The 8,983-nt window shown below is 47.6% G+C and overlaps 1 pseudogene across 1 annotated transcript in view; it reads right to left on the minus strand.

The window, feature by feature from the left end:
- Positions 1 to 7,904, minus strand: part of LOC147911244 (methyl-CpG-binding domain protein 3-like 2B) — a 55,793-nt pseudogene extending 47,889 nt beyond the window's left edge. The window contains exons 1-5 of the transcript XR_015551391.1: positions 7,322 to 7,904; positions 6,266 to 6,387; positions 5,676 to 5,938; positions 3,384 to 3,549; positions 1,711 to 2,034 (exon numbers count right to left, since the gene is read on the minus strand). The product of XR_015551391.1 is annotated as a methyl-CpG-binding domain protein 3-like 2B (transcript). The remainder of the gene's footprint in view (positions 1 to 1,710; positions 2,035 to 3,383; positions 3,550 to 5,675; positions 5,939 to 6,265; positions 6,388 to 7,321) is intronic.
- Positions 7,905 to 8,983: the final 1,079 nt, after the last annotated feature.

An 8,983-nucleotide genomic window follows, 5' to 3' on the forward strand; every position in this document is an offset into this window, starting at 1 on the left:
CTTGTCCGGCCATGCTGAGGCTGCGTCCCACATACAGCAACTAGAAGGACCTGCAATTATGACATACACCCATCAACTAGGACTTTGGGGGAAAAAAAGGAGGAGGATTGGCAATAGATGTTAGCTCAGAGCCGGTCTTCCTCAGAAAAAAAGAGGAGGATTAGCACGGATGTTAGCTCAGGGCTGATCTTCCTCACAAAAAAAAAAAAAAGGAAAAGAAAACCCACCAACTGGGAGAAAATATTTGCAAATCACATATCTGACAAGGGATTAATCTCCAAAATATATAAACAACTCATACAACCCAACAACAAACAAACAGACAATCCAATCTAAAAATGGGCAGAGGATATGAACAGACATTTTTCCAAAGAAGATATACAGAAGGCCAACAGACACATGAAAAGATGTATAACATCACTAATTATTAGGGATATTCAAATCAAAACTACAATGAGAGATCACCTTACACCTATCAGAATGGCTATAATTCCCAAGACAAAAAATAACAAATGTTGGAGAGGATAAGGAGAAAAGGGCACCCTCACACACTGCTGGTGGGAATGCAAACTGGTGCAGCTGCCAGGGAAAACAGTATGGAGATTTCTCAAAAAATTAAAAATAGAAATACCATACTTTTCAGCTATCCCACTACTGGGTATTTATCGAAAGAAATTGAAATCAACAATTCAAAGAGATTTATGCACCCCTGTGTTCACTGCGGCATTATTCACAATAGCCAAGACATGGAAGCAACCCAAGTGCCCTGCTACAGATGAATGGATAAAGAAGATGTGGTATGTGTTATATACAATGGACTACTACTCAGCCAGAAACAAAAGACAAGATCGTCCTGTTTGCGACAACCTGGATGGACCTGGAGGGTAAGACGTTAAATGAAATAAGCCAAAGACAAATATGCATTATTTCACTCATATGTACAAGATAAACATACACAGGGATAAAGAGAACAGATTAGTGGTTACCAGAGGGGATGGGGGCTGGGGGTTGAGTGAAAGAGTTAAAGGGGCACATATGCATGGTGATGGATAAAAGTTAGACTACTGTTGGTGAGCACGATGCAGTCTATACAGAAATTCACAAATAATAATGAACACCCGAAATTACACAATGTTAAAACCCTTTATAATTTCAATAAAATAATTAAAAAAGAAAAAAATAATAATTCATTCTTTTTTACGGTTATATAGTATTCCACTGTGGGGAAATACCACACTTTGTGTATCCGTTCACCAGTAGATGGACATTTGGGTTGTTTTCCGTTTTTGTATACTATAAATAGGTTGTTATCAACATGTGTGTATAAGTCTGTGTATAGACCTACGGGTTTATTTCCCTTGGATGGATTCCTAGGGGAGGAATTGCTGGGTAGACATATGTAATTATTAAATACGCATTCAAGCTATTTTTCACCAGCACTCGATGAGAGTTTCAGTGACTTGACATCTTCAACAACACTTGCTATAATCAGTCTTTTTAATTTTAGCCATTCTCAAGTGTGGTGGAATCTCATGATGACTGTCACTTTCATTTACCCAATGACTCATGTTGTGAAGGAGAAGGCGAGCCACACACAGACTGGGAGAAAACATCTGCAAAACATATCCCTAGAAAAGGATGTGTATTTATAATATATAAAGAGCTCTTACAACCCAATAGTAAGAAGACAAGCAACACGTCATGGCTTACCAGGAGACAGCAGATCAGGCCTGTGATGAGCACCAGGAGGCCTGCCAAGCAGATGAGGATGAGGGCCCAGACGGGGTGGTCTGGGGAGACAAGTGCTGGGGTGAGCCACCTCCTGTCATCGCCCCAGGGCTCCTGCTGACCCCACTGTGCCTCAACCGTCCTTGACAAGGGTTGGCCAACTTTCCTCATAATCCAAGACCCTGTGCGCATGGTTCTCTTCAATGAGGCACAGCATCAAGATTCTCACCACCTTCCGTGGGCTGGGGCTTCCTGCAGGTTTACCAGGCTTCTCAGTCAAGGTGTCATCTCTGTTGGGAGAATATTCTGGAAGTGAATCAAATGGAGAATGCATGTGAGTGTGGTTCACTCTTTTTAATAGAACTTTTTAGACACAGAAAAATAAAGGGAACAGTCTCATAAACATCCATCATCTAATTTAACCATGTATATTCCATCCAATTAAAACAACATTTTATCAATGTATAAATTATTAACACTTGCCAACCTTGATTCATCCCATGTTTTCAATGAAATATTAAAGTCAAGTAGACATCATCATGTTTCACCCCATTTTAGTTTCCATCTCTAAAACGTGAGCACACATTCCTACAAAATCCAAGACCATTATCACAGAACAAAAGTTTAATAAATTAAACCAAATTCATACCTCTGGGCACAGAGGATTGAATTTGAGCTGGACTTTCTTAGGACGGCCGGGGGGAGAATGGGTCATCACAGTTGGCAAGCCTATGGGATCTCTCTAAATTTGTAAATTCCCACTCAAAAGTGTTCTTCCCTGCCTAGAAACACATTCATCCCCTTCTCCTTTATCTATTTGCTTAATATTCATTTTCTAGGATTAACCTACAATGTAATATCCTGCAGGAAGTCTTCTCTGATTTCCGCCTGCAAGTATGAGTTTGTTCACATCAATTAATTGATAAGTTCCAATTCTCTATTCTTGTTATTGCCAGCTACAACATAAACTCCAGGAGGGTAGGACACAGCACCCAGTGGGCTTGGTGGGAGGGTGCATGTCCCCCTTCTTGTACCTCTATCCAGACAACCTCTTACAGGTGTGCTGTCTGATATGGAGCAGCAACAAGTCTCTTTTTGAATTAAAATTAATTTTAGTTAAATAAAATAAAAATTCTGGTACCTCAGTAACATTAAAACTCAGTAACAATAAAGACCAGTCCCAATACCATCCTTCGAGCACTCAACAGCCACATGCGGCTATGCACTGGACAGCACAGATATAGAACATTCCACCACTGCAGAAAGTTCTAGCGCATTGGTGCTCATCTAGAGCGGGACTTGGCAAACTATAGCCTGTGGATCAGAAACCACATGACGCCCAAACCTGTAAGTCTGCTTCACACACAGCTGGAGGCCCTCACTGACCATCTGGCCCAGTGGGTTTCAGTGCAGAGATGAGGAAACAAAAGTCCAGAGAGGGGAGGTGACTAGTATGAGGTCACTGAGCTGTCTAGGAGATGGTGAGGGCCTCCTACATTACACTGGTGTCCTTTTCTCTCTCTCAATGGTGGGTAAAGACTGGGGGCCTATGCCACCTCCTGCCAGCCTGAGAAAGTTCAACGCTCTCTCAGCCCCAGGCATCCAGAGTCCCCAGAAAGGCCTCACTTCCTTTCCCAATGACCAGGGAGCCTCACCATCCCCAAGGACACTCTTCCTGTCCAGGGTCAAGTTCTGCAGCTGGGTACCATTCTGGGTCAGCCGCAGGAATTCCTCATAGATGACAACTCTGTCCAGTCTCTGTGCCAAAGCGGCAAGGTACACAGGGAGTCCACTCCAGTGTGGTTACTGTGGGGGACAGACCTGGAAGGGCGCAAATATGAACAAGGGTGTCTAGAATTCTACCCTGATTCTAGATTCCCTGCTTCTGGGTCCTGTTCAAGAGAACTTTCTGCAATAATGTAAACATTTGTCTGCACTACCAAATACACTATTAGCCCCATGTTGTTATTGAGCACTTAAAATGTGGCTAGTGCGTGTGAGTGAGGAACTGAATTTTTCATGTAATTTCATTTCAAGTAATTAATTTGTAAATAAATAACCATAGGGAGAACATTTTTGAAACTTTGGAGTAAGGACTTCTGCAAATGCATAAAAACAATGAGAACACTGGTAAAAATGGTCGAAATCAACTTTTCAGAAGTCTAGAAATTAATCAAAGGCTTGTAACAATCTGAGGAGGGTTTAGTGAAGACACACGGTGGAATCTTGATAAAGGGAGCAAACTTCGTAGCACTATAACTTTCACTATTCCCATCTTGCTCTCACAATATCCTCCATAACTTTGAAAACCATCAGTCTCAGAACCATGGTAGCTGAGACAACCAGCAGCCCAGCAGCCATAATGGGTTTAGAGCTCTGAAAAGACCCATCCCCATCGAACTGTCACTAGCTGACTTACCTGGCAGCTCCCCGAAAAAGCCCCATGTTCAGGGCTTTTCGTTACTTGACTCAGAGCTTGCCCAAGGTGGAAAGTCTGTCCCCAAGGCACTTGCTAAAAACAATCAGCGCTAATTGTTTTCTATTGTAGTTGCCGGAGGGAGTGATACCAGCCAAGGCAGGCAAGAGGTGAGCCAACAACTTAGAAGAAAAATTGGGGGAATGAGATCTCCACAGGGGGCTTTGAAAAGCTCCAGTGTATTTGTGGGCATCTGGAAGGCCACAAGGGCTCAGGGATGTGGCACGCCCAGGAAAGACTTGAGAACGTCTGAATCTCTCACCTCTAGTTGGAGCGGTGGCTTAATATCTGAAAACTGATTATGTAATACACCATATTGATAGAATTAACGGCCAATACCACATAATCTCGACCATATACATAGAAAAGAATTTCACAAAATACAACGCCCTTCATGTCTAAAAAAGAAAACACTCAACAAATTAGGAATAGAAAAAACTTTCCCAACCTATAAATAGCTTCGATGAAAAACCCACAGCTAACACCATATTCAATGCTGAAAGACTGAAAATTTCCCCCTAAGACCAGGGACAAGGCCATGATGTCTTCCCTCATCTGATATGTTAATCACAGGTACTAGAGTTTCTAATGAGGGCAATTAGGCAAGAAAAAGGAATAAAAGAAACCCAGATTGGAACAGAAGAGGTAAAACTATTTGTTTTGCAGAGGAGAAGATATTGTATATAGAAAAACCTAAAAAATACAGCCCCCACACACACACAATATGTGAATCGTATCCCACCAGGTGTATAAAAAATTTAAATTGCCCCATGTGGTTAGTGGCTCCACTATTGGAGAGCACAGTTAGACTGCTGATATTTGTTCAAAGTCTCCAGAAGAGGAGGAGGAAGAGGATGCTGGAGGTTGGTGGCCCCAAATGTTAATGCTTTTCTCAACCCCCGAAAAACCTATGGAAGGAGATGGTAGGATTAGCTGACAGGGATGTGGGGGAGAATGGGCACCATGTCAGTGACTTCCAGATCAAGGATGTGTCACGGGAGCTCAGAGCCATCAGCCACCAGCTCAGCCAATGCTTCCAATCTCCTCAACCTACATCAAGTCGGTGACCAGGCAGGAGAGGAATATGTCTCACAGCTGGCTGCCTCTGTAGAGCTTGGTGACCTAGAACAAACGCGAGGGAGAGTGGGAGAGATGGAGGTCTCCTGGGGATGCGGGGTGCCACTGGAGCCAGTGAAAGATCACAGACTTTGGGGCAAGGGAGACCTGACTTCAAATCCTGGCTCTGCCCCTAACTCATTGTGTGACCTTAGACACAATACTCCCCTTTCTGAGCTTCAGTTTACCCATGTGAGAAATGGGGAAGGCAGCTAGGACATCACCTCTGGAAACTGAGAGAACCCAGACACGCAGGGAAAGTGAATGATTGAAACAACCATGTAACAGATGTAAGTCAGGCAGAGGAATGAGGGTGCCCTCAGGGCAAGGAGAGACGGGACAGGGGAGACCCCACCTGGTCCTGGGTGTCCCTCAGCAGGGCGGTGTACTCCGAGGATGTGGGCTCCGGGTTGCTGTGGTTCCAGCTGATGCTGCGGAAATGCAGCTGGTGCTCTCTCTGCATGCATAAACTCCAGGGTGCAGAGCCTGGAGCCACCGAGAGGAAGAGCAGACACGTGGAGACTCTCAGCTCCCAGCACAGAGGCATGGTGGCCCACGGGGTCACGGTGGTGGGTGCAGACAGCGTCCACACAGGTGGCTCCCCCATCCTTCACAGGCCTGGGGAGAGAGGTACATGGGGAATCTAGAGAGAGGTCCTGAAACCTCTGGGGTTGGGGCCAGAACAGGAAGGAGGAAATGGGAGGACAGTGGGGAGACTGAGAGAAGGGTGGTCACAAAAGTGGTCATTAGGGGCAAATGCTCAGGGGAGGGTCTTACTTGAGGGAGACCAGTCTGCAACTCAAGGAGAAGAGGCCCAGGCTGCTCTTCTTGAACAAGGACCCAGCTGGGGAGGAAGGAGGAGGAGAAGGAGCAGGAGGGACAGGGGTTGGGGGAGGGGCTGGGTGGGATTTAACCCACCAGGAGCTGCTGGAACCAGGGTCTCACCAGGCTCTGCAGGACCCTCTCAGTGGAGTTGAACGTGGCTGAGCCGTTGCTCCTGTCTGATGAATACCGGAGGGTGGAGATGGGGAAGGTGACTGTGAGGGTCTTCAGGTTGTGCCCCAAAGCTGCAAGACGAGAGGGAGAGCGATGGCCATCACTGAGAGCTGGCCTGAGACCACACCAGAGTCCTGCACTCATTATCATCTGTCGTCTTCTCTCCCAGGGGCACCACCACCCACCCGTGTGGTCACCCAAGTCAGAACCAGCATATCTGCTCAGCTCCTCCTCCCTCCCAGTAACACCCACTCACCTTGAACACTGGTCCTCACATACACTCCCTCTCCATCCCTGTCCCAGCTCAGGGGACTTAACTTCCTTCACCCGGACCAACACCCCAGCAGGCTCACTGGATGCTCTGTCTAAAGGATGTTCTACATTGACCACTGGAAGAATCTTTCTGAAATTAATACCTCACTAGGGCCACCACTGCTCTAGTACCACCCATGGCTCCCTATGGTCTTCAGTGTTTAGTTCAACCTTCTTGACCTGGCACTCAAGGCTCTACTCAATCTGGCTCCTGCTGACCTTTCAGTCTCATTTTATCCATGTACTGCGGGTTAAACTTTATGCTTCACGCAACCCAAATTCGTTTCAATTCTCCCCATATGGCATATTGTTTCTGGCGCAAGCCTTTGCTCATGGAATCCTCTCTGCCAGAAAAACTCTTCATCCTCTACCTGCCTGGGTCTCTCCTGCTCATTCTTAAAGACTCTATTCAGGTGAAACTTTCTCTAGCAAGCTCTTCCTCTGCAAACTATGCCAGGTGCTTCTTCCCGAAACCTCCCACACAGTGTTATATTGGTGTGTTAATTTCACAACGCTAGAGGCTCTCTGAGGGCTGGCCTCAGACTGAATCATTGGTATAATCTTTGTGATCAGCACCATTTCCTCAAAACCAGAATGTCACACTGTGGCTGCCCAGCTCCTGGATCACAACTGGCTGGTGGAGGTGTGGGGCTGGAGAGCTTCTCTTGGGAAGGAAAAGGGGCCCCCAGATACCTGTGGTGGCTTCTGGTGGCACAGTTGATGATCAAGTATGCAGGGACGTGGTGGCCGGCTCGGGAGCTGTGGCGAGGGCTGTCTCAAGGAGGGACAGAGTGGGAGGAGCCCCCAGGCTCACCCGGGCTCCAGCAGTGGCTGTCCCAGGACCACCATTCACAGGTGAAGCATAAATGAGAGTGAGAGGAGGGGTGACTGTGTGAGTAGAGGAATGAGCAAGCCTGTGGATGAGAGGAGCCCAAGAGAGTGAGATAGGTGAACAAGAGACTGAACACAGAGGAGAGACACATGGACGGGCAGAACACTGGACACACATACGGGATACCTGGAAAAGGAGGACCAAGGGTGAGGCTTTAGGAGAATTAAAGTGAAAACCACGTGGGGTCAGAATGTGGTGGAGAACATGTCTGTCACTAAGGCTTTCTCACACTGGGCTGGGACTCTCCACCAGAACACGGGAGAGAGAGAAGGGATGAGTTAGGGCCCTTCCAGGTCCTTCTCTCACCAAGGACAGTGGGTGCAGGAGAACCACTGCTCCCCAACCCCAAATGGGGATGGAACCCAGGAGATGAGGGCCAGGAATACTCACTGGTAGTAGTCAGGGCCTCAGCTCCATAGGTGTCAGCTGTGGAGAGAAGGTGAGAGGAGCTGACCAAGAGTTGGGGTGAACATAAAGGATTAAGGGAGAGGGAGGACATAGGGACCTTTGTGGGAAAAGCTTAGGGAAAAGCAGAGGGGAAGAGTGGAGGGGTGTTCAGGGGGGATGAAACGAGATGGAAGATGGCTGGCCCCAGTCATCACCCCAGAAGACTGCATCCCGACCAGAAGGAGACAGAGATGGATCACAGCTCACTTTAGAGCAATGGAGGCAACACAGAACTATGATAGGGACAGAGAGCACGGCTGTAGCCCAGCCCCTCAACACTGACATAGAGGCTGTCCCCATCCAGGATGAAGGAGCCCAGGTGGGTGACGCCCTGGCTCTCATGGCTCAGCTCCCAGTAGAGTTGCTCTCTGTCCAGCCCAGGACCTGCGGGGGTCAGGGTGGAAGGTACAGACAATGTCCACCCCACTGGCTGCCCACCCTTCTCAAGCCTGAGGGAGGAAGAACATGGGGACGTGGAATATTGAGCAGGGGTCCTTCTGAGGGTGGAAAGCGAGAGAGTGGAGGGGGAGGAGCCTGAGGGAGAGGCTGAAGGGGCTGCTCTGATGCCTGGAGGGGCTCTCCTCGGTGTCTCCCGTCTGAGACAACCCCCTCACAAGTAAGGCCTGACTTCCTTTAAGATGTGGAGGGAGGCCTGTGAGTGGCTAAGTGGGGTGAACACACAGACCTGGGTGAGGGGGCGCCTGCAGGTCTGCACGGACAGCAGCGAGGAGCACAGTCACTGCCCTGTGCCATCTGACACATGCAGGCAAGAAAGTACCGTTACCTTCTCGCGGTTCTACACTCCAAGGTCTTTTCTTTCTACTTCTTTCCTACTCCACAGCCATCATCCAGGCCTAGGGAACAATCACCTTATTCGTAACCTTCTTCCCAACACCTCCTATCTGCCTCTTAAGTCTTCATTCTTAAGCCTCAAGTCCATTTTAACCCACATGCTTAGACCCAACGCCAATCACATCACCCATCTGCTCGCACCTCTCCAGTGTCTTCCCACTGGT

Source organism: Ceratotherium simum, unplaced genomic scaffold (genome assembly GCF_057802395.1).
Source record: "Ceratotherium simum simum isolate JZ-2026a unplaced genomic scaffold, ASM5780239v1 HiC_scaffold_45, whole genome shotgun sequence".
Lineage (NCBI taxonomy): Eukaryota > Metazoa > Chordata > Mammalia > Perissodactyla > Rhinocerotidae > Ceratotherium > Ceratotherium simum.